Below are 26,363 nucleotides of genomic sequence, written 5' to 3'. Positions count from 1 at the left end.
TTTAGATAATAATGAAAGGCATCTGTAAAAGAGATGTCAAGGTAGGACTTAATTAATAGTACTAAGTTGAATAGGCCCTGGCAAAAGAGGAGGAGACATGTAGTCAAGGACATTTTAGAAGTCTGTAATTAAGGATTGGAAGAATCTGGGATATTTGGAGTGGAAGGAGATTCCTTTTTAAGTTAATTTTTTAAATTGTGAAATTTCATATTCCTTTCTTCTACATGTAATTTTATATAGCTTAAAGAATAACAAGCATTTATGTAACTTACCTTATAGTTTAAGAAATAGAATATTACCCAGTATTCTTTGAAGTCCCCTAAATGCCTCTCCGTGCTCACACCCCTCCTTCCCTTCCAGAGTAATCACTCTGAAGTTTGTGTTTAACATTTTCTTGGTTCTCTTTATAGTTTTTAAAAACCATATATGTTTGTGTTCCTATATAATGTATGTTTAGATTTGCCTGCTTTTAAACTTTATCGTAATGGAATCATATGTTGTATATACTGTATACAGACTTCTCCAACTTGCTTTTTTCTTTTATGTGAATAACTGTAGTTTATTCATTCTACTTCTGGACTGAGTTTTTTTTCCATATTCCATCTCATTTTCGATCTTCCCCTTTGGTAGTTATACATTCCATGTGTATTGTTTTTGTGTCTCTTCTAGAAATAATTAGCATAAATATTCATCTAAAATGTAACAGGAATCAGTCACCTTACTCCTGAACAGTAACGATCTTAAAATGCTTTACCTCTGATCACCCTGCCTTCTGACCTGCGTGCTCTTGTTGTCCAGCGTCTTTGTCCTCTGTATAACCTCATAAATCAGACATTATTATTAGTCTTCTTTCCGCAGCCAGTGTTTGTTTAGAAAGAGTGACAAGTTCACGCTTTTCTTTCTTTACCATTCCTTCTTACATCTCAGATTTTCCTTCTGGGAAAGTTTTTCTTATTGAAACTTTAGAAGGTAATTGGTTGGTGTCTTGTGGTGGTATAAAAATCTCTCAGTTTTGTTTTTCTGAAAATTCGCCCACCTCTTTGAAAGATACCTTTACTTCTGTGTAGTATTTTGTGTATGTACTTGGTCACAATTTAAAATATATTTCTTACTCTCAGTCATGGTTAAAAGCCGTGCCAGTGCATCTAAGGTACATATATACATAGGTCAGCTTTACTGAGTAGTGTTGAGTGTTTTTCAAAATAATTATATCAATTCACACTCCTATCAATTAGAGTCTGAAAGACTCTGTTGCTTTAGTTTCTTACCAGCTGTTGGTATTATCAGATTTAAAAAATTTCCAATACAATAAGTGAGAAATAATATTGTTTTAGATTTCATTTTTCTGATTATTTGTGAGATTGAACACCTTTTCAGTCTTTTTCTCTGACTTTATTTCAACTGTTCTTTTTTCTTTATGTTTAGATGTCTCTTCATAGCTTAAAACTGTGTGTTGTTTATAAACTTAGTCTGGTATTTTGTCTTTCTACTGGAGACTTGAGTTCCTTTACATGTTTTATAGTTATTAATGTATGTTTGGATTTCTTTATACCATCTTATTTTATACTTATTATTTGTCAAATTCTTTTTGCCCCTTCCGTGTTTGTTTTTATTTTGAATTTCCACTTGCAATATTTCTATTGAGAAATTTAGTGCAGTTTTTTTATTGATGTCATAATAGTTTATGGCATTGTGAAATTTTAGTTGTACATTATTGTTGGTCAGTCACGATATAAATGCGTCCCGTCACTGCTTGTGCCCACCCCGAACCCCCCTTTGCCCTGGTAACCACCAAACTGTTCTCGCTGTCCGTGTGTTAATCTTCCACATATGAGTGAAATCATACAGTGTTTGTCTTTTTCTGTCTGGCTTATTTCACTTAACATAATACCCTCAGGGTCCATCCATGTTGTTGCAAATGGGATGATTTTGTCTTTTTTTTATGGCTGAGTAGTATTCCATTGTGTGTGTGTGTGTGTGTGTGTGTGTGTGTGTGTGTGTGTATGTGTGTATATATATACATACCACATCTTCTTTATTCAGTCATCAGTCGAGGGACACTTGGGTTGCTTCTGCTTCTTGACTGTAGTGAATAATGCTCCTTCTACTTCCTCCAGGGGTTCCAGCACCTCTACCTTCAGGTATAAGGCTGTGTGGGTCTCTCAGACGTCTTTTGTGTTGTGTGAATGTCTTCTGTTGGTATATAAATGTCATTTTTGTTTTATCTTAAGGGGGGAGAGTCTAAGGGGAGAGCTCACTCTGCCGTGATGCTGATGTCACCCCTAGTGCAGTTTTGATTCTTAATCTTTTGTAAATTAATTTCCCTTCTCCACAATAATTTTAGTACTTTCCTTTATCCTTTTGAAAGTAGTTTACTAGAATACAAGATTTTTCTTTAATGGGTCAATACATTTTTTTTTTAATAGACTTAATTCTTTAGGGCAGTTTTAGGTTTATGGAATTGTACAGAATGTGCAGTTCCCACAGACCCCTCCCACTAAGAAGATTTATTTAAAAGGAAATTTTAGGTAAACAAAATGGATGTTAGTTTTAAAGTTTGTCATTATTTTTAATTCTGAACCTTCTTCGGACCTTCTGAAAAATTGATCTTTGTATAGATCTCTTCCTAGTGTTTTTTTCTGTTTTTGAACTGTTATTCTTAACAAATGTTCAAACTTCACTACTATCCATCATTGGAAAATTCTGTACGTACTCCTGTCAACTCTTTGATTGCAAAGTGTTAACAAAACAACAATAAAAAAGTAATATCTTTAGGTATTCCTTAAAAGGTTTTGTTTTTATTTATGGTAATTATGATACATACTTCCCCCTCACTCCAAATGTTCTAGTCTTTGAACTTAGCTAAACAGTCACACATGTAGACACTACTGTAACTGTCAGCTATCAGAACACCTGACTATGAAGATTTCACACTTATTATGTAGGAGGGGTGGTGCCAGTTTAATTGACTATGCCCATTTTGAGCTGCTGTGATGATTACTGGCTATTTAATGGGAATATTAAATTACTCTTGATTTTTCTTTGCTTGATTTTTACCTTCTTTGCTTTGGCTATAATGTCCTTATTACTACATAAATTTGCCTTGACAATTACTTGCATCATGTTTTAGTCTTTATAATTATAATTTGGATTTTTCTTCAAAACCTTTTTGACACGAGACTAAATAAGAGCTGTATTCTCTGCTCATATATGATATTTTTGGTATGGTTGTCCAATTTACACTCCTACTAGTGTCTCTTTTCCTGTAATGTGCTCAGGTGAAGGTGTTATCACTCTGCTAATTTGATATGTAAAATGATACCTCCTTGCTTTAATTTCCATTTCTAAAATTGTTAGTGAGGTTGAACGTCTCATGTTTAAAGACCATTTCATTCTCTTTTTCAATTGCTTGTCATGTTCTTTGTTTTTCTATTGAGAATTTGTTTTTTCTCTTTTAAAAATATTACTGTATTAGTAATATTTTTAAGAAAAATTATTTATGAATATTTGAGGTGGCTTAAGGGTCAAATTATACTCTGAATGGTATAGAACAATAATGCTGTGACTTGATTTTTATTGTGTGTGTATGTATATGTATATATTCATTTATGTAGATATAAGTCAAATTATTTTTTTTGTGTGAGGAGGACTAGCCCTGAGCTAACATCTGATGCCAATCCTCCCCTTTTTTCTTGAGGAAGACTGGCCCTGGGCTAACATAACATACGTGCCATCTTCCTCTACTTTATATGGGACGCTGCCACAGCATGACTTGACAAGCGATGCCTCGGTGTGTGCCCGGGATCCGAACCTGCGAACCCCTGGGCCGCCAGCAGCGCAGTGCACGCACTTAACCACTGCGCCACCGGGTGGCCCCATAAGTCAAATTATTGAACAAAACAGTCACAAGGATTTTTTTGGCTTGTTATAATCCAAATGATAGTTGGTACAAATTTTCAGTTTCCAGGTAATTTCTGGCATTATATGGACTCAGTAATGATTAGAAGTATCAGAGGTTGAAAATTAGGTCATAGGCTCTAATCACAGAGGCATTTCTAACTGTCATTATAAACAAACCCCAGACACTGTAAACGATTTCTTTATTTTTGCATATGACTCCTAAGAAGTATCATTACATGCATTAACTGTCTGATTTTGGAAAGTTTGCTGTATAGAGTAGGATAAAAAATAACCCCTGAATTACTGAAGCATAAAAGATAAAACACCCTCCCAGTGGTTCCCAAGGGAAAACATCATCTTTTTAACCCCTCTCCCGTTTATTAAATTATAGATGAATATGTGCTCTTTATAAAAAACTCATGAGGAGTAAAAAATGAAAGGCTCTTCCTTGGCCCTCAATTTTCTTTCATAACTCTGGAGGAAACCACAAAACAAATATACACACTTATAAAACATATATGCATATTTATACATTTGTGTACACTTAGAAACACTCATGGAATCAAATATATTCTGTAATGTACTTTTTCTCATGAAAACATGTCTTAGAGATTTTTTTATATTAGTACAATAGATCTACCTCATTGTTTTTAGTGACTATTTAGAGACTGAAAATCATTGAATGGATAGAGCATACTTTATTTAAATATTCCCTTTGATGATTGGCTTTTATGTTTTTTATGCTATAGTGAGCAATGTCATATATATCTATATTACTTATGTATTTATGCACACGAGGTAGGATAGATTTGTAGACATGAAATTGATAGATCAAATGGTGTGCATATTTTATATTTTGATAGATATTGCTGAATTGCCTTACAGTATGTGCTGTACCATTTACATCCTTGCTAATTGTTATGTGTGAGCCTTTGTCCTGTATTCCTACTGTCACTGAACATTATCAGTGTTTTTCATTTTCCATGTCAGTGTTTGATTTCTCCAATTACTTGGTGAGGTTGAACACTGTCATATTTTATAGGTCGATTCATTTTGTCTATGAATTGTTTGTTTCCTTATCCCTTTTTCTGTTAGGCTTGTCTCTCAGTTTAGTTCATTCTTCCTTTATGTCCATAGTAAAATTATATATTTCTCATTAAAGTTATTCCTAGTAACTTGATTGTTGTTGTATTTCTTTTCATTACATTTAAATTGATTATTGCTGCTGTTTGTTCAGCATGATGTGTAGGAAAATTATTGATGTTTATATGTTACTATGTTGATCTGACAATCTTATGGAACTCTTTTAGCTTTCTAGTTGATTAACTTATATTTTCTGAGTAGATATTGGTGATGTTATCTGCTAACGATGACCGTTTTGTCTCCCTTGTGGTGTTAAAACTTATTTCTTTTTATTTACCTTAATGACACAACATTCAGTATTATGTTACGTGGCTTTCTTTTAAAGTTTGACTCCATATGAAATTTTGTTTTTCTCTTCAGTGGGAGGCAAAACAATAACTTGCTTATCTTCAGAATGGTTAGGTAGTTATCTCAATTCTAGTTATTAAATCCATATTTTTTCTCCTGAGTTATAGAACTATTGTATTCATTCAACAAAGCATGTATTGAGTGCCTGTGTTATGTCTAGTGCTGTTAGGTATTGGGAATGCAGTAGTGAATAGAACAAAGTTCCAGCCCTCATGGAGATTACATTCTAGTTTGAGACAGATTAATAAAACAACAAATAAATATAATTTATGTCAGATATGAACAAGAATGAAGCAAGGAAATGGACAGCGAGTGACAGGTCCTAGTTTGTGGATTTGCTGGTAAGAAAAGTCTTCTCTGAGGATGTGACAGTTCATCAGAAACCTGAATTAAGGAGGAGAAGCATGTGAATGTCTGGGAGGAGAGTGCTCTAGGCAGAGGAATCCATAAATACGCAGGCCTTGAAGTGGGGCGTCTTAGATGTGTTCCTGAAAGAGCATAGTGGTCAGTGTAGCAGAACAGCAGTGTGCGGGAGAGAATGTTGGCATTTGAGATCAGGGTGACCAGGAGAGCCACAGCATCTAGGGCCTTGTAGGACGTAAAGACTTTGCATTTATTCTAGGTGGGAAGAGAAACCATTGGAGGATTGAGATGAAGAGAGCCACCTGATTTGATTGAAGATTTAAAAACATCATTCGGGGGGCCGGCCCTGTGGCTTAGCGGGTAAGTGCGCGCGCTCCGCTGCTGGCGGCCTGGGTTTGGATCCCGGGCGCGCACCGATGCACCACTTGTTGGGCCATGCTGAGGTGGCGTCCCACATACAGCAACTAGAAGGATGTGCAGCTATGACATACAACTATCTACTGGGGCTTTGGGGGGGGGAAAAAAAAAGGAGGAGGATTGGCAATAGATGTTAGCTCAGAGCTGATCGTCCTCACAAAAAAAAAAAAAAGATCATTCAGAATTGTCTGGAGAGCATTGTAGGTAAGTTAGAGTGGAAACAGGGAAGCCACTGACAGCAAAACAGCCAATGGTTAAGAATCTTGGCTGTGAAGCTAGACCTATTAAATTTGGGCGTGTTCATTATCTTCCCTGAGCTTCCTTTTATTCATCTGTAGAACAGAGATAGGAATAGAATGGTACCTCTTATGTACTAACTGCTCAGTAAAGGTTAGTTGTATAATTCATAATTGTAGCAGCAACAGAAAAAATGATGGTGACTTTAGGCTGTTAGTGTAACTAGTGAGAAGTTTTCGTATTTGGAATGTATTTTGAAGGTAGAGCTGACAGGATTTACTGATATGATGTATGAGGTATAAGAGAGAGGAACCTAAAGTTGTGGAACTGAGCTACTCTGGTGATTGGTGCCACTATTTACTGAGGCGGGAAATACGGGAAAAAGCAAATTTCCCCAGAGGGTACGGTGTGGGATCAGATTTGGTTTTTGACATGTTAACTTTGAGATGCTTGTTTGACTCCAAGTGGAGATGTTGAGTAGACAATTAAATATGAGTTGTAATTCATTGGAGAGGTAGAGAATGGAGGAATTTGGGAGTTAACAGCAGGTACATAAAGAGACTAGGTGAGATTACCCAGGGAATGAGCCTGTTGTGTATTAGAGAAGTGGTGTAATGACCAAGGCCTGGACACTCTACTATTTAGAAGTCAATAAAGACGAGGAGGAACCGGCAAAGAAAGTGAGAAGCAGCAGCCAGTGTGATAGAAGAATCAAGAGAGTTATGTTCAAGAAGCCAAGGAGAAAATGATCACTTGTCTCTTGGGCATCTGAGAGATTGAGAATTACCCATTGGAATTGGCAAGTTGTAGTCCTTGGTGGAGTAATTAGGTAGTTTATTGGCCAGACCAAGACACTTGTGAATGTGGCAGGAACACAGTAAATCATTATGCCAGGATGACAGGCCTAAACTGGAACTGTCCAGGCAAACCCAATTGTGTGTATGGTTACCCTGTTCATTAGTGACCCTGTGTTCTCCTCTTATAATCAGACCCTACCATGCCCCTAAAACTGGCAACCACTGATTTGTTCTCCATCATTATAGTTTTATCTTTTTGAGAATGTCGTATAGATAGAATGATGCAGTGGGTACCCTCTTGAGACTGGCATCTTTAACTCATGTAGTGTCTTTAAGATCATCTAAGTTGTTGCATCTATCGTTAGTTTTTGTGTTTTTATTGCTGAGTAGTATTCCATTGTATGGCTGTACCACAGTTTGTTTATCCATTCACCTATTTTTAGTAATTATGAATAAATGATACAAACATTTTTTACAGGTATTTGTGTGAACATAAATTTGCAGTTTTCTGGGGTAAATACCCAGGATTGGGATTACTAGGTCATTTGGTAAGTATATATGTGTGTTTAGCTTTGTAAGAAATGGTCATATTGTTCCTGTCAGCAATGTATGAGAATTCTAGTTGCTCTTTATTCTTGTCAACACTTGGTATTGTCAGTATTTTTCATTTTAGCCATTCTAATAGATATGTAATGGTGTCTCATTATGGTTTTTTTTTATTTATTTATTTTTTTCCCCCAAAGCCCCAGTAGATAGTTGTATGTCATAGCTGTACATCCTTCTAGTTGCTGTATGTGGGACGTGGCCTCAGCATGGCCGGAGAAGCGGTGCGTCGGTGTGCGCCCGGGATCCGAACCCGGGCCGCCAGCAGTGGAGCGCGCACACTTAACCGCTAAGCCACAGGGCCGGCCCTCATTATGGTTTTAATGATCATTTTCCTAATGACTGATGACTGTCTTTGTGTGTGCTTATTTGTCATCTTTATATCCTCTTTGATGAAGTGTCTGTTCAAGTGCTTTGCCCATTTTTAAATACTGTTTTTTTTTTTTTTTTTTTTGGTGAGGAGATCAGCCCTGTGCTAACATCTGCCAATCCTCCTCTTTTTTTTGCTGAGGAAGACTGGCCCTGGGCTAACATCCGTGCCCATCTTCCTCCACTTTATATGGGATGCCGCCACAGCATGGCTTGCCAAGCTGCACCCGGGATCTGAACCAGTGAACCCCGGGCCACTGCAGCAGAGTGCATGCACTTAACCGCTTGCGCCACCAGGCCGGCCCCTAAATACTGTTGTTTTTATTGTTTTTTGTGAATTCTTTATATATTCTGGATGCAAGTTGGTTATGTGATTTGAAAATACTTTCTCCTAATCTGTAGCTTGTGTTTTCATTCTTTTAATGGTGCTTTTCACTGAATAAAAGTTTTAAATTCGGATGCAGTCCAATTTATTATTTTTTTCTTTCTATTTTTTTTTTTTTTGTGAGGAAGACCAGCCCTGAGCTAACATGTGATGCCAATCCTCCTCTTTTTTGCTGAGGACGACTGGCCCTGGGCTAACATCTGTGCCCATCTTCCTCCACTTTATATGGGACGCCGCTACAGCATGGCTTAACAAGCGGTGCGTTGGTGCGTGCCCGGGATTTGAACTGGCGAACCCCAGGCCGCCGCAAGGGAGCACGCACACTCAACTGCTTGCACCACCAGGCAGGCCCCTAGTTTTTTCTTTTATGGATTGTGTTTGGTTCATATGGATTGCTTCTGGTATCATATGTAAGAACTCTTTGCCTAACCCCAGGGCGTGATGATTTCTCATGTTTTCTTCTAAAAGTTTTATAGTATTATGTTTTCCACTTACATTTATGATCCATTTTGAGTTAATTTTTATGTAAGATGTGAGGTTTTAGGTTAAGGTTCATTTTTTTGTGTGTGCATATGAATGTTTAATTTTTCCAGCACCTTTTGTTGAAAAGTCCAGTCTTATTCTTCTATTAAATTTTTTTTACACTGTTATCAAAAGACTCTATTCTCTTGTTTGTACCTTCACCAGTATCATGCTGTCTTGAATACTATTGCTTTATAGTAGATTTTATAATCAGATAGTGAGATTCCTTTAAGTTTTTCAAAATTGTTTTAGCTATTCTAGTTCCATTTGCTTTTTATGTACATTTTCTTTTTCTTTCTTTCTTTCTTTCTTTTTATTTTTTGAGGAAGATTGGCCCTGAGCTAACATCTATTGCTGTTCTTCCTGTTTTTCTTTTTTCTCCCGAAAGCCCTGGTACATAGTTGTATATCCTAGTTGTAGGTCCTCTGGTTCTTCTATGTGGGATGCCACCTCAGCATGCCTTGATGAGCAGTGAGTAGGTCCCTGCCCAGGATCCAAACCAGTGAACCCCGGGTTGCTGAAGCGGAGCTCGAGGACTTAACCGCTACACCACAGGGCTGGCCCCTTATGTACATTTTAGAATCAGTTTGTCTATATATTAAAATAGCCTCCTGGGATTTGATAGGTATTATATTAAATCTACAGATGCATTTGGGGAAAAATCAACATCTTTACTATGTTGAGTATTCCAATCTAAGAACATGGCCTGTCTCTCCACTTATTTAGGACTTCTTTGATTTCTTTCATCAGTGGTTTATAGTTTTCAACACACATTCTGTATCTGTTTTGTTAGATTTATAATTAGATGTTTCTTCTTCTTTTTTTTTTTTTTTTTGGTGAGGAGGATTGGCTCTGAGCTAACATCCATTGCCAATCTTCCTCTTTTTGCTGAGGAGGATTAGCCCTGAGCTAACATCTTTGTCCATCTCCCTCTATTTTGTATATGGGATGCCGCCACAGCATGGCTTGATGAGCGGTGTCTAGGTCCGTGCCCGGAATCCGAACCTGCGAACCCTGGGCTGCCGAAGCGGAGCACGTGAACTTAACCACTGTGCCACTGGGCCAGCCCCAGATGTTTCATTTTTGTTGTAACTATTGTAAATGGAATTGTTTTTTTATTTCTGTTTTCAATTGTACGTTGCTAACATTTACAAATATGCTTGGTTTTTGAATACAGACCTTGTATCCTAGGGCCTTGTTAAACTTACTTATTAGAAATAGGAGCTTTTTTTGTAGATTTTTTTTTGATTTTCTATGTAATAAACAATTATGTTGTTTCAGAATAAGAACAATGTTATTTCTTCCTTCCCAATTTGTATGCCTTTCTTTTCTTTTCTTGCCTTATTTACACTGTCTAAAATGTTCTGACTGAAAATAAAAGTTGTGAAAGTGGATATTCTTGCCTTGTTCCCCATCTTAGGTGAAGACATTCAGTCTTTCACCATCAACTATGATTTTAGATGTAGATTTTTTGTAGATGCCCTTTATCAGATTGAGGAAGTTCTCCTCTATTCCTATTTTGCTGAGAGTTTTTATCACAAGTAGATGCTATATTTTGTCAAATGCTTTTTTCCTGCATCTATTGATATGATCATGTGGTTTCTCTTCTCTAGACCAGAAGTTGGCACATTTTTTTGTGATGGGATCAGATAGTAAATATTTTAGGCTTTGCAGGCTATATGGTCTCTATTGTAACTACTTATATCTGCTGTTGTAGCATGAAAGCATATGTAGACAATATGTAAATAAGTGTACATGGCTGTATTCCAATAAAATTATTTACAAAAGTAGGTACAGGGCGGGATTTGGCCTGTGGGCCATAGTTTGCTGACCTGTGATTTAGGTTGTTAGAATGGTTGATTACATTGATTGATTTTTGGATGTTGAACAAGCATCACATTCCTGGGATAACCCCATATGGTTGTGGTGTATTGTTCTTTTTATGTTCTGGAATTTGAATTGCTAATGGATTCTTGAGCATTTCTGTGTCACTGTTGATTTGGGGTATTGCTCTGTTTTGTTTCTTTGTACTGTCTGGTTTTGGTTTCAGGGTAATGCTGACTTTGTAAGATGAATGGGGAAGTGTTCCCTCCTCTTCTATTTTCTGGAAGAGATTCTGTAGAATTGGTGTTCTGTCGTCTTAGAATGTTGGGTAGGATTAGCCAGTGAAACCATCTGGGCCTGGAGATTGCTATTTCAAAAGATTTTATACTATGAATTCAATTTCCTTAATAGTTATAGGGCTCTTCAGTTACTGTTTCATCTTGGATGAGTTTTGGTAGTTTGTTATCTTTGAGTAATTAATTGGTCCATTTCATCTGAAGATGTCAAACTTATGTGTGTGGAGTTGTTTATAATATTCTTTTATTGTCCTTTTAATGTCTATTGGGTCTATAGTGAAATTCCCTTTTTCATTCCTGATATTTGTAACTTGCGTCTTCTCTTTTTTTATCAGTTTTGCTAAAAGTTTATCAATTTTATTGATCTTTTCGAAGAATCAGATTTTGGTTTCATTGATTTAAAAAAAACTGTGGTAAAATACATATAGCATAAAACTTACTATTTTAACATTTCTTTGGCTGAGGAAGACTCGCCCTGAGCTAACATCTGTTGCCAATCTTCTTCTTTTTTTGCTTGAGGAAGATTAGCCCTGAGCTAACATCTGTGCCAGTCTTCCTCTATTTTGTATGTGGGACGCCACCACAGCCTGGCTGACAGGTGGTGTAGGTCTGTGCCCGGGATCCGAACCCACACACCTGGGGCTGCCGAAGCAGAGTGCATGAATTTCAACCACTTGGCCACGGGGCCGGCCCTTATTGTACCATTTTTAAGTGTACAGTTCAGTGGCATAACTGCGTTCTCATTGTTGTATAGCCATCACTACCTTCCATCTCCAGAACTTTTTATCTTCCCCTAACTGAAACTTGATTCCCATTAAACAATAACTCTCCATTTCTCCCCTCCCCTCAGCCCCTGGCAACCACCGTTGTATTTTCTGCCTCTATGAATTTCACTACTGGGGTCACCTCATTTAAGTGGGATCGTGTAGTATTTGTCTTTTTGTGACTGGGTTATTTCACTTAGCATAACATCTTCAAGGTTCATCCATGTTGTAACATGTGTCAGAATCCTTCCTTTTTAAGGCTGCATAATATTCTGGTGTATGTATATACCACATTTCATTTTTCCATTCATCTGTCAGTGGACACTTGAGTTGCTTCCACCTTTTGTCTGTTGTGAATACTGCTGCTATAAACATGGGTGTACAAATATTTCTGTTTGATTTCCTGCTTTCAACCTTTTGTTTTTTGAGAGTATGTAGGTTAATGTGTCCCAGGCCAGTGGAGTGAAATCCTGAGATGCTTAGAGGAGAGATGAACTCTGAGCTTATAGGATTTTTCTCTTGCCCACTTTGATATGTGAGAGGCTGAGTAGTGAGGTACTGACTAAAATTGCGGTTTTTGGTAGCAAATATACATACTGTTCCAGAGAGCTAGCTCCCCCACTTCCAACAAATGTTTTTTTAATTGAAATTTAGGAGGAACCAGTAGTTTTACAGATCTCAACAGGGGAAGTTCATGGATCTTCTCCGCAGTATGTTGTCCTCAATGCGATTTTAGCTCCAGCCAATTAAGTGACTTTGAGTAACTTATTTAACCTTTATGAATTTCAACTTGCTTGTCTGTAAAATCGGAACAATAATACCTGCTTCAATGGGACAGTTAAGAGTATTCAGCGAGACTAATGTGCTTTAAGTGTTTCTTTGACTTCAGATATTTTGAGTTCTCTTGTTAGGTCCATATACATTTAGAATTAGAATTATGTGTTGTTGGTGAATTGACCTTATCAATATGTCATATCCCTCTTTATCCCTGGTAATTTTTTTTTTTTGTTTTGAAGTCTGCTTTGTATGATATTAGCATAGCCATTGCAGCTTAATTTTGATTAGTGTTGCATGATATATCTGTTTCCTTAAATATGTCATTATATTTGAATTGAGTTTCATGTGGGCAGCATATAGTTGGGTCATGGTTTTTTTTTTTTTTAATTTTATTTGTTTATTTTTCCCCCAAAGCCCCAGTAGATAGCTGTATGTCATAGTTGCACATCCTTCTAGTTGCTGTATGTGGGACACGGCCTCAGCATGGTTGGAGAAGCGGTGCGTTGGTGCGCGCCCGGGATCCAAACCTGGGCCGCCAGTAGCGGAGAGCGTGCGCTTAACCACTAAGCCACGGGGCCGGCCCATGGGTCATGGTTTTTTTACTTGATTCTGACAATCGCTATATTTTAATTGGAGTGTTTAGACCACATATGTTTAATGTAATTATTCATTTGTTTTGATTTAGGCTTGCCATCTATTATTTGTTTCTAGTGAGATTTTTATTTTTATTTTTGTAATTTTTATTTCTAAAATTTCCACTTGGTTCTTCTCTGTATCTTCTATTTATTTGGTAACACTTTCTATTTTAAAGTTTGTTTTATAAATGTTCAAAATTGCTCATTTGAACATTTTATAATAGTTGCCTTAATGTGCTCATCAGATAATTCCAACCTCTGTGTTATTTTGTCATTGGCTCTTTGTTCATTGTATTTTTTCATAGGGTTTGTTATTTTTATAGTTCTTTGTGTACCAATAATTTTGGATTTGTTTCCTGAACATTTTGAATATGATGTAATGAGACTGTGGGTTTTTTTTTTTTTTAATTTTTTTATTTTTTTTATTTTTCCCCCAAAGCCCCAGTAGATAGTTGTATGTCATGGTTGCACATCCTTCTAGTTGCTGTATGTGGGACACGGCCTCAGCATGGCCAGAGAAGCGGTGCCTCGGTGCGCGCCTGGGATCCGAACCCGGGCCTTCAGCAGCGGAGCGCGAGCACTTAAGCGCTAAGCCACGGGGCCGGCCCTGAGACTGTGGGTTTTAAAAACATCTTATAGAGAATGTTGGTATTTCTGATTTAGCAGGCACTTGGCCTAGGTAGGTACAGGCTATAGGTTTCAACCAGTCTTCTGTGGGCTATGGTAGGGTCAGTTTAGTTTTGAAAGCCTTTGCAGTACTGTTTGTATCTGTACTATGTGTGAGATTAAGTGGGGACCTGGCCAGAGGTCTGTTAGCTCAGTTATCAAAGTCTTGGTTATACTAATTAGGATCATGGTCTAGATCAGGTCTACCCATGCGGAGGTTGCGGGTTAGCTCAGGCGAGCTCTCTCTTTCAGGACTCTTGGGTTTCAGACTGTGTTGAGTTCAGGCCGGGAGATACTGGAGAGGTAAAATAGTACACTTAGTGACAATTTTGCAGTGCTTTGAATTTTGGTGTCTGTTCCTGATCAACCTGCTGTTACATATTTTTAAGGAAACTCAAATAGTTGTTTCATGCTTTATTACCACATTTATATTTGCATTCAGTGGGAGAAAAAGTTTAGCATATATTCCTCCATGTTTTCCAGAACTGGAGCCCCCTGGTAATCTTTTGTTTGAGATTTTTATGTGTGTTTTTAAAGTGAAAAAACAGGCTGTATTTTTTTTTCTTGGATTATCCTTGTTTTGATTTTGAATGACAGTTGTAATATCTGCAAAAAATGGGCGGAGGAGTGTTCCTTTTTTAATTCTATGGAACAGGTCAATGTTTATCATGGATATTGGTTTTATATAATGTCTTTGATTTTGCTATCAATGTGATGTTGACCTCATAGAATGAGTTCAGAAGTGTTCCTTCATTATTTCCTGAAGATAATGCAGGATTAATATTATTTCTTAGAAGTTTGATAGAATTCATCAATAAAACCATCTGGGATTGGAATTTTCTTCGGGAAGGTTTATACTTCCAAGTTCAATTTTTTAAATAGACTTTGAGTTATTCACATTTTCTATTTCTAGTCTTGAGTCATTTTTGGTAATTTTTGACCTCCAAGGATTTTGTCCATTTCATCTAAGTTGTTGATTTATTGACATAAAATTACTTGTAATATTTTTTCATTGTCCTTTTAATTTATATAGTCTCTCTAGTGATGACCCTTCTTTGAATGTTTCTATTGGTAGTGTTTTTTTTCTCTTTTTTGATCATTTTTGCTTGAGATTCATCTATTTTATTAATTTTTTAGAAGAACCATCTTTTGGTTTCATTGACTAAAACATTCTCTATTATTATTGTGTTGTTTTTTGTTGTTGTTGTTGTTTTTTTGGTGAGGAAGATTAGCCCTGAGCTAACATCCATTGCCAATCCTCCTCTTTTTCTGAGGAAGGTTGGCCCTGGGCTAACATCCGTGCCCATCTCTCAACTATATATGTGAGACGCTTGCCACAGCATGGCTTGATATGTATGCAGTGTGTAGGTCTGCACCCATGATCTGAACCCGAGAACCCTGGGTCACTGAAGTGGAGTGCACAAACTTAACCACTGTGCCACCGGGCTGGCCCCCTATTATTGTTATTTTATATCACTGATTTCTGCTCTTTATTATTTGTCTCCTTCTACTTATTATGGGTTTGATTTACCCATTTTTTAAGTTCTTTTTTTTTTTTTTTGTGAGGAAGATCAGCCCTGAGCTAACATCCATGCTAATCCTCCTCTTTTTGCTGAGGAAGACTGGCCCTAAGCTAACATCTGTAGCCAATCCTCCTCCTTTTTCTCCCTAAAGTCCCAGTAGATAGTTGTATGTCATAGTTGTACATCCTTCTAGTTGCTGTGTGTGGGACGCGGCCTCAGCATGGCCGGATAAGTGGTGCATCGGTGCGCGCCTGGGATCTGAACCTGGGCTGCCAGTACTGGAGCACGCGCACTTAACCGCTAAGCCACGGGGCTGGCCCCTTGCTTTTTAAATTTAATCTGTTAATCTCTGTTTTTTTTTCCCCTGAGCTAACATCTATGCCAGTCTTCCTCTATTTTTTGTATATGGGATGCCGCCACAGCATGGCTTGATGAGCGGTATGTAGGTCTGCACCTGGGATCCAAACCTGTGAACCCCAGGCTGCCAAAGCCGAGTGCATGAATTTAACCACTAGACTACCGGGCTGGCCCCGATCTCTGCTTTTTAGTTGTAGTGCTTAGACCATTTACACTTAACATAAGTATTGATGAGGATGGGTTTGAATCTGTCTTGTTGCTCTTTGTTTTGCTGTTGTTCCATCTCTGTCCCATTTTTTTCCCTTTGTTCTGTTTTATTTTCTGCCTTTTGCTGGGTTACTTGAATACTTTTTTAGGATTCTGTTTTATCTCCATGTGATTAATAAGCTACGTGTGTGTGTGTGTGTGTGTGTGTGTGTGTGTGTGTGTTTATGAAGGAGTTGCTCTCTAGGGTTTACATTCTACATTTTGTTTTATTTTTGATGTCTATCTGTGATTTTTTTTTTTATTGTGAAATTTTTGTTGTGCCTTACTGTTTGTCAGTCACCATGTAAGTGCATCCCTCCACCTCTTGTGCCCATCCCCCAGCCCCTCAGCCCTTGGTAACCACCAAACAGTTCTATCTGTCTGGATGTTAGTTTATCTTACACATATGAGTGAAATCATGCACTGTTTGTCTTTCTCTTCCTGGCTTATTTCACTTAACATAATACCCTCCAGGTCCATCTGTGTTGTTGCAAATGGGACGATTTTGTCTATTTTTATGGCTGAGTAGTAGTCCATGGTTATACACACCACATCTCCTTTATCCAGTCATCAGTCGAGCAGCACTTGGGTTGCTTGCATGTCTTGGCTACAGTGAATAATGCTGCGATGAACACAGGAGTGCATATGCCTCTTTGGATTGTTGATTTCAGGTTCGTTGGGTAGATACCCAGTAGTGGGATAGCTGGATCATAAGATATTTCTATTTTTAATTTTTTGAGGAATATCCATACTGTTTTCCATAGAGGCTGCATCAGTTTGCATTCCCACCAGCAGTGGATTAGGGTTCCTGTTTCTTCACAGCCTCTGCAGCATTTGTTGTTTTTTGTCTTGGTGATTATAGCCATTCTAACTGGTGTAAGATGATATCTTAGTGTGGTTTTGATTTGCATTTCCCTGATGATTAGTGATGTTAAGCATCTTTTCATGTGCCTAATTGGCCATCTGTGTATCTTCTTTGGAGAAGTGTCTGTTCATTTCCTCTGCCCATTTTTTGATTGAGTTGTTTGCTTTTTTGTTATTCAGTTGTGTGAGTTCTTTATATATTATGGAGATTAATCCCTTGTCAGATATATGGTTTGCAAATATTTTTTCCCAGCTATTGGGTTTGCTATTCGTTTTGATCCTGGTTTCATTTGCCTTGTAAAAGCTATTTAATCTGATGAAGTCTCACTTGTGTATTTTTTCTTTTGTTTCCCTTGTCTGAGTAGACATGGAATTCAAAGAGATCCCTTTATGGCTGATGGCAATTAGTGTACTACCTACATTTTCCTCCAGGACTTTTATAGTTTCAGGTCTCACCTTCGGGTCTTTGATCCATTTTGAGTTAATTTTTGTGTATGGCGAAAGAAGATGGTCTACTTTCATTCTTTTGCAAGTGGCTGTCCAGTTTTCCCAGCACCATTTATTGAATAGACTTTCCTTTCTCCACTGTATGTCCTTAGCTCCTTTGTCAAAGATTAGCTGCCCGTAGATATGAGATTTTATTTCTGGACTTTCAGTTCTGTTCTATTGATCTGTGTGTCTGTTTTTGTACCAGTATCATGCTGTTTTAATTACTATCGCTTTGTAGTATGTTTTGAAGTCAGGGATTGGGTGTCTCCAGATTTATTCTTTCTTCTCAGGATTGCTTTAGCTGTTTGGGGTTTTTTGTTGCCCCATACAAATGTTAGTATTCTTGGTTCTATTTCTGTGAAGAATGTCCTTGGGATTGCATTGAATCTGTAGATTGCTTTAGGTAGTATGGACATTTTAACTATGTTTATTCTTCCAATCCAAGTGCATGGAATATTGTTCCATTTCTTTATGTCATCATTGATTTCACTCAATAATGTCTTAAAATTTTTTATTGTATAGGTCTTTCACTTCGTTGGTTAAATTAACTCGTAGATATTTTATTCTTTTTGTTGCAATTGTAAATGGGATTGTCTTCTTGAGTTCTCTTTCTGTTAGTTTGTTGTTGGTATGTGGAAATGCAACTGATTTCTGTTAAGTGGATTTTGTACCCTGCCACTTTGCTGTAGTTGTTGATTATTTCTAACAGTTTTCCAGTGGATTCTTTAGGGTTTTCTATATATAAGATGATGCCATCTGCAAACAGCGAGAGTTTCACTTCTTCGTTGCCTATTTGGATTCCTTTTATTTCTTTTTCTTGCCTGATTGCTCTGGCCAGAACCTCCAGTAGAGAGTGGGCACCCTTGTTGTGTCCCTGTTTTCAGAGAGACAGCTTTCAGTTTTTCCCTATTGAGTATGATGTTGGCTCTGGGTTTGTCATATATGGCCTTTATTGTGTTAAGGTACTTTCCTTCTATACCCATTTTGTTGAGAGTTTTTATTATAAATGGATGTTGGATCTTGTCAAATGCCTTCTCTGCATCTACTGAGATGATCATATGGTTTTTATTTCTCATTTTGTCAATGTGGTGTATCACATTGATTGATTTGCCGATGTTGAATCGTCCCTGTGTCCCTGGTATAAATTCCACTTGATCATGGTGTATGATCTTTTTAATGTATTGCTGTATTCAGTTTGCCAATATTTCGTTGAGGATTTCTGCATCTATGTTCATCAGGGATATCCGTCTGCCATTTTCCTTAGTATTGTCTTTGTCTGGCTTTGGTATCAGGGTGATGTTGGCCTCGTAGAATGTGTTGGGAAGTGTTCCATCTTCCTCTATTTTTTGGAATAGTTTGAGAAGGATACGTATTAAGTCTTATTTGAATGTTTGGTAGAATTCTCCAGAGAAGCCATCTGGTCCTGGACTTTTATTTTTGGGGAGGTTTTTGATTACTGTTTCAATCTCTTTACTTGTGATTGGTCTATTCAGGTTCTCTATTTCTTTTTGATTCAGTTTTGGTAGGTTGTATGAGTCTAAGAATTTATCCATTTCTTCTAGATTGTCCAATTTGTTGGCATATAGTTTTTCGTAGTATTCTCTTATAATCTTCTGTATTTCTGTGGTATCTGTTGTAATTTCCCCTTTTTCATTTCTAATTTTATTTATTTGAGCCTTCTCTCTTTTTTTCTTGGTGATTCTGGCTAAGGGTTTGTCAGTTTTTTTATCTTCTCAAAGAACCAGCTCTTTGTTTCATTCATTGATCCTTTCTAGTGTTTTTTTTAATTTCAATTTCATTTATTTCTGCTCTGATTTTTATTATTTCCTTCCTTCTGCTGACTTTAGGCTTTGTTTGTTCTTCTTTTTCTAATTCTGTTAGATGTAGTTTGAGGTTGCTTATTTGTGCTTTTTCTTGTTTGTCAAGGTGGGCCTGTATTGCTATGAGTTTCCCTCTCAGGACCACTTTTGCTGCATCCCATATGACTTGGTACAGTGTATTTTCATTTTCATTTGTCTCCAGATATGCTTTGATTTCTCCTTTAATTTCATCAACGATCCCTTTGTTGTTTAGTAGCATGTTGTTGAGTCTCCACAGCTTTGTCACTTTCCCGTTTTTTTCCTTGTAGTTGATTTCTAGCTTCATGGCATTATGGTCAGAAAAGATGCTTGTTATCATTTCAATCTTCTTAAATTTATATAAGCATGCTGTGTTTCCCAACATGTGGTCCATTCTTGAGAATGTTCCATGCGCGCTTGAGAAGAATGTGTAATCTGCTGTGTTTGGATGGAGTGCTCTATAAATATCTGTTAAGTCCATCTCATCAAATTTTTTTTTTTTTTTTTTTTTGGTGAGGAAGATCAGCCCTGAGCTAACATCCATGCTAATCCTCCTCTTTTTGCTGAAGAAGACTGGCTCTGAGCTAACATCTCTTGCCAATCCTCCTCCTTTTTTTTCCCCAAAGCCCCCGTAGATAGTTGTATGTCATAGTTGCACATCCTTCTAGTTGCTGTATGTAGGACACGGCCTCAGCATGGCTGGAGAAGCGGTGCGTCTTTGCACGCCTGGGGTCCGAACCCGGGCCGCCAGTAGCGGAGTGCGCGCGCTTAACCACTAAGCCACGGGGCCGGCCCCTCAAGTTGTTTGTTAAAGTCCATTATTTCCTTATTGATTTTCTGTCTGGATGATCTGTCCATTGATGAGAGTGGGGTGTTAAGATCTCCTACTATTATTGTGTTGTTGTTAATATCTCCTTTTAGGTTTGTTAATAGTTACTTTATGTACCTTAGTGCTCCTGTATTGGGTGCATATATATTTAAAAGTGATGTCTTCTTGGTGGAGTGTCCGTTTTATCATTATATATTGCCCCTCTTTGTCTCTCATTACCTGTTTTATCTTGAAGTCAACTTTGTCTGATATAAGTATGGCAACAGCTGCTTTCTTTTGTTTGCCATTAGCTTGGAGTATTGTCTTCCATCCTTTCACTCTGAGTCTGTTTGTCTTTAGAGCTGAGATGTGTTTCCTGGAAGCAGCATATTCTCGGGTCTTGTTTTTTCATCTATCCCACCGCTCTGTGTCTTTTGATGGGAGAGTTCAGTCCATTTACATTTAGGGTAATTATTGATATATTGGGGCTTGTTGTTATTTTATTGCTCTTTTTCCGGTTCTCTTGCATTTCTTTTGTTTCTCATCCCGTGTGTTTCGGACTCCCAGTTCAGTTTGGTAGTTCTGTATGGGGGTTCTCTTAGTTTTCCTTTTCTTTATCGTGTGTGATTCTGTTCTGATTATTTGATTAGTGGTTACCATGAGGTTTGTATAAAAAATCTAGTGGATGTGATAGCCCATTTTTGGATGGCCTCTTATTCCTTTAGACTAAGTTGATTCGATTCCTTCCTCTTCCTCTTGTAAGTTATTGTTGTCACATCTTATTCCTTGTGTTATGAGTTCGTGTTTAACATGATGAGCTTATGTTTATGCTTGGTGCTTACCTTCCCTTGATCTTTGGTTTTATCATTAAGAGTTTGCTAATCTATTTTGATAGAGGACTGCCATTTTTCTGGTTTTGTGGACCTATTTTCCTCCTTTAAAACTTTGAATCCCCCTTCTCTCTTTTTTCTCACGCATGAGGGCCTTCTTGGGCACTTCTTGCAGTCGGGATCTTGTGGCAATGAACTCCGTCATCTTTTGTTTATCTGGGATACTTATTATTTCTCCATCATATCTGAAGGATATTTTCACTGGATAGAGTTTTCTTGGCTGCAAGTTTTTGTCCTTCAGAATTTTGAATATATCGTTCCACTCTCTCTTAGCCTGTAAATTTTCTGTCGAGAAATCGGCTGAGAGCCTGATAGGAAATACTTTGTATGTTATTTTTTTTGTCTAGCTGCCCTTAATATTTTTTCTGTAGTTGACTTTTGCCAGCTTTACTAGTATACGCCTTGGAGAGGGTCTTTTTGTGTATATATATTTATTTTATTCACTGGTATTTCCAGTTTCTTCCCCAGGTTTGAGAAGTTCTCAGCTATTATTTCTTTGAACTGGTTCTCTGCTCCGTTTCGCCTCTCTAGTCCCTCTTGAATACCTATAATCCTTATGTTCGATGTCCTAATTGAGTCGAATATTTCTCAGAGAGTTTCTTCACTTCTTTTTAGTATTAGTTCTCTTTCCTTCTCTATCTGGAACATTCTGCATTGCTGTCCTCAGTATTGCTAATTCTTTCCTCCATATTGTTAGCTCTGATGCTTAAGCCTTCTAGATTTGTCTTTATATCCTCTATTGTGTTTTTCATCTCTAAGATTTCTCATCTGTTTTTTTTTTTATAGTTTCAATCTCTTTTGTGAAGAAACTCCTGATTTCATTGAATTGTCTGTTTCTGTTTTCTTGTATTTCATTAAACTTTTTTATGATGGCTATTTTGAATTATCTGTCACTAAGGTTTTACATTTCTGTGCTTTCCACGTTGACTTCTAAGTACTTGTCATTTTTATTTTTGGTCTGGAGATTTAATATATTTTTGCATAGTGCCTGTAGGTGTTGGCTTACTTTTCTTCATAGTGAATATATATGGTCACAGTTTCCTCTTGCTGCTGCTGGGTGGGGGTCAAGGGCTGTGTATTCTGGCCTTCCTCAATCCTCGGGCACTTTTTTTGGCACCTGGCTCATCTGAGGCATGGCTGAGTGGAGGCCGCTCGGGGGAAGCGTGGGAACAGCTGGAGCTGGAGCACAGCTAGGCCAAAGCAGCTGGAACTTGGGTGCAGGTGGGTTGAAGCAGCTGCATCTGAAGTGCCGCTGGGCTGAAGAAGCAGTAGCTGGAGCGCCGCAGGGCTGAAAAAGCTGGAACTGGAGTGGGGTGGGCTGAAGTTGCTGGCACCAATTCAGCTGGAGCCTGAGCACAGGCCAAGCTGCAGCTGCTGGAGCTGGGGTGGGGGGCTCAAGCTGAAGGAGCTGGGGCTGTGGCATGGTGGAGCCAGGAAGCTGCGGTCATGGCTTGGTCCAGCCGGAGCAGCTGGGGCTGTGGTGTGGTGGGGCCTGAGCTGCTGCTGCCTCTGGTGCAGGGCCGCAGGCTCGCCCCAGTGCTGGTCGTGCCCGGGTGCCTGGGGGCTGCTGCCTCTGGGGACGGGGCTGAGCTGAAGCGCCACTGTGCTGAAGTGCCGGTTGGGTGGGCCGGGTGGTAGAAGGGCGCTTACTTTTGCCTCCCCATCCCAGAGGCTTCTCGATTCCCTGTCATTGTCTGCTCTCCTGAAGGCCTAGTTTGTTGAAACTACCCTCGCTACAGTTCTGCTCCCTCCGTAGCGGGATCCCCGCAGGCTGTGAAGGGTCTTGGAGAACCCTAGTTTTCATTCGGCGAGCCTCCCCTCCCCCTCCTTTTGAGAGCCGTGTGGTCTCAGTCTCATGGTTTCAGTCCTTGGGGAAGGAAGGGAGCTCCTGTTACCTCCTTCCACTTACTCTGGGGATTCCAGCACCTCAGTCTTCAGGTGTACGGCTGCCTGGGTGCCTCACACGTCCTCTGTGTTTTGTGAATAGCTTCTGTTGCAATATCAATATCCTTTTTGTTGTGTCTTGGTGGGAGAGAGTTCAGTGGGGGGAAGCTCACTCCTCCATGATGCTGACGTCACCTACATTATACATTTTTAACTCGTCAGAGTCTATCTTCAAGTAATATTTTATCACTTTAGATGTATACTTTTAACTTTTACCCTCCTGTGTTTTGAAGTATTGTTGCCATACATTTTAATTTTATATATATTATGAACTCCACAGTAAATTATTATTTTTGCTTTAAACAGTGGGTTAAGTTTTAAAGAGATTAAATAGGAGAAAAAAATGTCTTTTACATTTACTTACATGTTTACCATTTCCATCACTCTTTATTCCTTTGCGTGCAGGACTTTTTATCCAGATTTTTGTTGAATATCGTTTTCCTTTTTTCTGAAGAATTTTCTTAACGTATCTTGAAATGAAGGTTTGTTGGTAAAGAATTTGTTCAGCATTTGTTGGTTCAAAAAAGTTTTTAGATTATTATTATTTTTGAAGGATGCTTTTTGCTGCATGTTTTGTTCACGGTTTACACGTTTTTTTTCTTTAATTTTCCTCCAAGCGCTTTGGATATGTTATTTCACTCTCCTTTGGCTTACATAGTTTCAGATGAGAAGCTTGTAGTGTTTCTTAGTTTTTGTTACTCTGTAAGTACTATGTCTTCTCTTTGGCTGCTTTTAAGATTTTTCTTTACTTTTTCAGCAAATTGACTATAAAGTGCCTTGTTGACGTGTGTGTGTGTGTGTGTGTGTGTGTGTGTGTGTTTGGCCTTTTGTTGTGCTTCTTGCATCTTTGGTTTATAATTATACAGTTTGCAAGATTTACAGCTGTTGGGGCCATCCCGGTGGCCTAATGGTTAAGTTCGCAGGCTCTGCTTCGGCATCCCAGTGTTTGAAGTTTTGGATCCTGGGCGTGGACCTATGTTCCATTAATCAAGCCATGCTGTGGCAGGCGTCCCACGTATAAAGTAGAGGATAATGGGCATGGGTCTTAGCCCAGGGCCAGTCTTCCTCAGCAAAAAGAGGAGGATTGGCAACAGATGTTAGCTCAGAGCTAATCTTGCTCACCCCGCCCCCCCCCCCCCAAAAAAAAAGATTTACAGCTAGCATTTCACTAAATATTTTTTTCGTTCCCTTCTCTCTAACTCCAACCTCACAAGTGTTAGACTGGTTGCTCATGTCCCATAGGGCACTGCAGCTGTATTTGTGTTTTTTCTCTTGGTCTATTGTTTTGCATAGGTATTTTTGCTATGTCTTTAAGGTCAGTCACTGTTTCTTTTGCCATTTCTAATCAGATGTTAATCTTTGAAAGTGAAATTTTCGTTTGATGTCATCTTTTTTTTTTATTTTTTTATTTTTGTGAAGAAGATCGGCCCTGAGCTAACATCTGCCAATCCTCCTTTTTTTTTTTTTTTTTTTGCTAAGGAAGACTGGCCCTGGGCTAACATCCGTGCCCATCTTCTTCCACTTTATATGGGACGCCGCCACAGCATGGCCTGACAAGCGGTGCGTCGGTGTGTGCCCGGGATCCGAACCAGCGAACCCCAGACCACTGCAGTGGAGCGCCCGCACTTAACCGCTTGCACCACCCAGCCAGCCCCTGATGTCATCTTTTAATGTTACCTCTATGAATTTCATTTTGTTTATTTTCTTACTGTCTTCACTTTCTCTCCTCATATTCATTTCCTGTTGCATTCTTGAGCATATGAGGAATATTGATAATAGTTGGTTTAATAGCCATGCTTGTCCCTTCTCTCATCTCTCTTTTTTCTGTTTCTATTCCTTGATTTTTCTTCTGGTTATGACTCACATTTTCCTGCTTCTTTGTATACCTTGTAAATTTTTATTGGATGCCACATGTGATTGTTTTTGTTGTTGTTGCTGATAGCTATATTTTGTTGTAATGCTTTAACAAGTGTTGTAATGCTTTAACAAGAGTGTTGCAACGCTTCTCTAATTGTTCTTTCCTTGACTGTTGTTCTTGTTCAGCCTTATGGGTTTTACACCACAATTATATGGATTAGTATTCAGATAAAAACTCAAGGGTAGCCTTATGCAAATTTCTGAAGCTCTTTCCTGCATAGTTCCTTCCTCTTGTGTTCTGTCCCAGAATTTCTAGCTTCCTTTGGCCTCTTGAACTGATAATTTCTGTCTCCTCATTTCAGCACAATTGCCAGTCGCTGAGTTCCCCTCTCTGTGCTACAGTTTGTAAGTTAACTCCATGCAGAAAGCCTTTGTGATGGTAGGGTTCACCTTGTTTGTTTCCTTTTGTTCAGAGATTACAGTCCTGTGCCTGCCTTTTTGTCCAGTGTCTGATAATGGTTGTTTCTTATATTTTGTCTGGTTTTCTAGTTGTTTACGGCTCGAGGGTAATTTTGAACCTTCTTACTCCCATGTGGCTTTAAGTAGAAGTCTCCTATCTTACTTTAGGAACTCAAATTAGTTTTAACTTATAAGATTAATATGGAACATTCAATTTTTGGTGGAAAATTTTCTCCAATAAAGTTAGTGGTACTATTTTACTTTATTTTTTATTTTTTTATTTTTTTAATTATTTTTTTGTTTGTTTATTGCAGTAACATTGGTTTATAACATTGGAAAAATTTCAGGTGTACATCATTGTACTTCTATTTCTGCATAGATTACATCATGTTCACCACCAAAATACTAATTACAACCCATCACCACACACATGTACTGAATTATCCCTTTCACCCTCCTCCCTCCCCCTTCCCCTCTGGTAACCACCAATCCAATTCTGTCCCTATGTGTTTGTTTATTGTTGTTATTATCTACTACTTAATGAAGGAAATCATGCGGTGTTTGACCTTCTCCCTCTGACTTATTTCACTTTGCATTATACCCTCAATGTCCATCCATGATGTCACAAATGGCTGGATTTCATCGTTTCTTATGGCTGAGTAGTATTCCATTGTGTATATATACCACAGCTTCTTTATCCGTTCGTCCCTTGATGGGCACTTAGGTTGCTTCCAAGTCTTGGCTATTGTGAATAACGCTGCAATGAACACATGGGTGCATGTACCTTTACAAATTGGTGTTTTCAAGTAATTTGGATAAATACCCAGCAGTGGGATGGCTGGATCATATGGTAGTTCTATCCTTGATTTTTTGAGGAATCTCCATACTGTTTTCCATAGTGGCTGCACCAGTTTGCACTCCCACCAGCAGTGTATGAGAGTTCCCTTCTCTCCACATCCTCTCCAACACATGTTGTTTCCTGTCTTCTTAATTATAGCCATTCTGACGGGCGTGAGGTGATATCTCATTGTAGTTTTGATTT

At 38.3% G+C, this 26,363-nt stretch overlaps 1 protein-coding gene across 14 annotated transcripts in view; it reads left to right on the top strand.

The window, feature by feature from the left end:
- Positions 1–26,363, top strand: part of KMT2C (lysine methyltransferase 2C) — a 281,910-nt gene that overhangs the window by 52,532 nt on the left and 203,015 nt on the right. Inside the window, exon 1 of one of the 14 annotated variants that reach the window (XM_058533724.1) lies at positions 7,664–7,753. The exons of the other annotated variants lie outside the window; for them this stretch is intronic. The gene's annotated coding sequence lies outside the window, so the exon portion shown is untranslated. Of the gene's footprint in view, positions 1–7,663; positions 7,754–26,363 lie in introns of those variants that run through there. 14 annotated transcript variants of the gene reach the window in all.

Source organism: Diceros bicornis, chromosome 3, assembly GCF_020826845.1.
Source record: "Diceros bicornis minor isolate mBicDic1 chromosome 3, mDicBic1.mat.cur, whole genome shotgun sequence".
Taxonomy (NCBI): Eukaryota; Metazoa; Chordata; class Mammalia; order Perissodactyla; family Rhinocerotidae; genus Diceros; species Diceros bicornis.
Note: the sequence above shows the minus strand (reverse complement) of the source record. Positions and strands in the feature narration are given on the sequence as shown.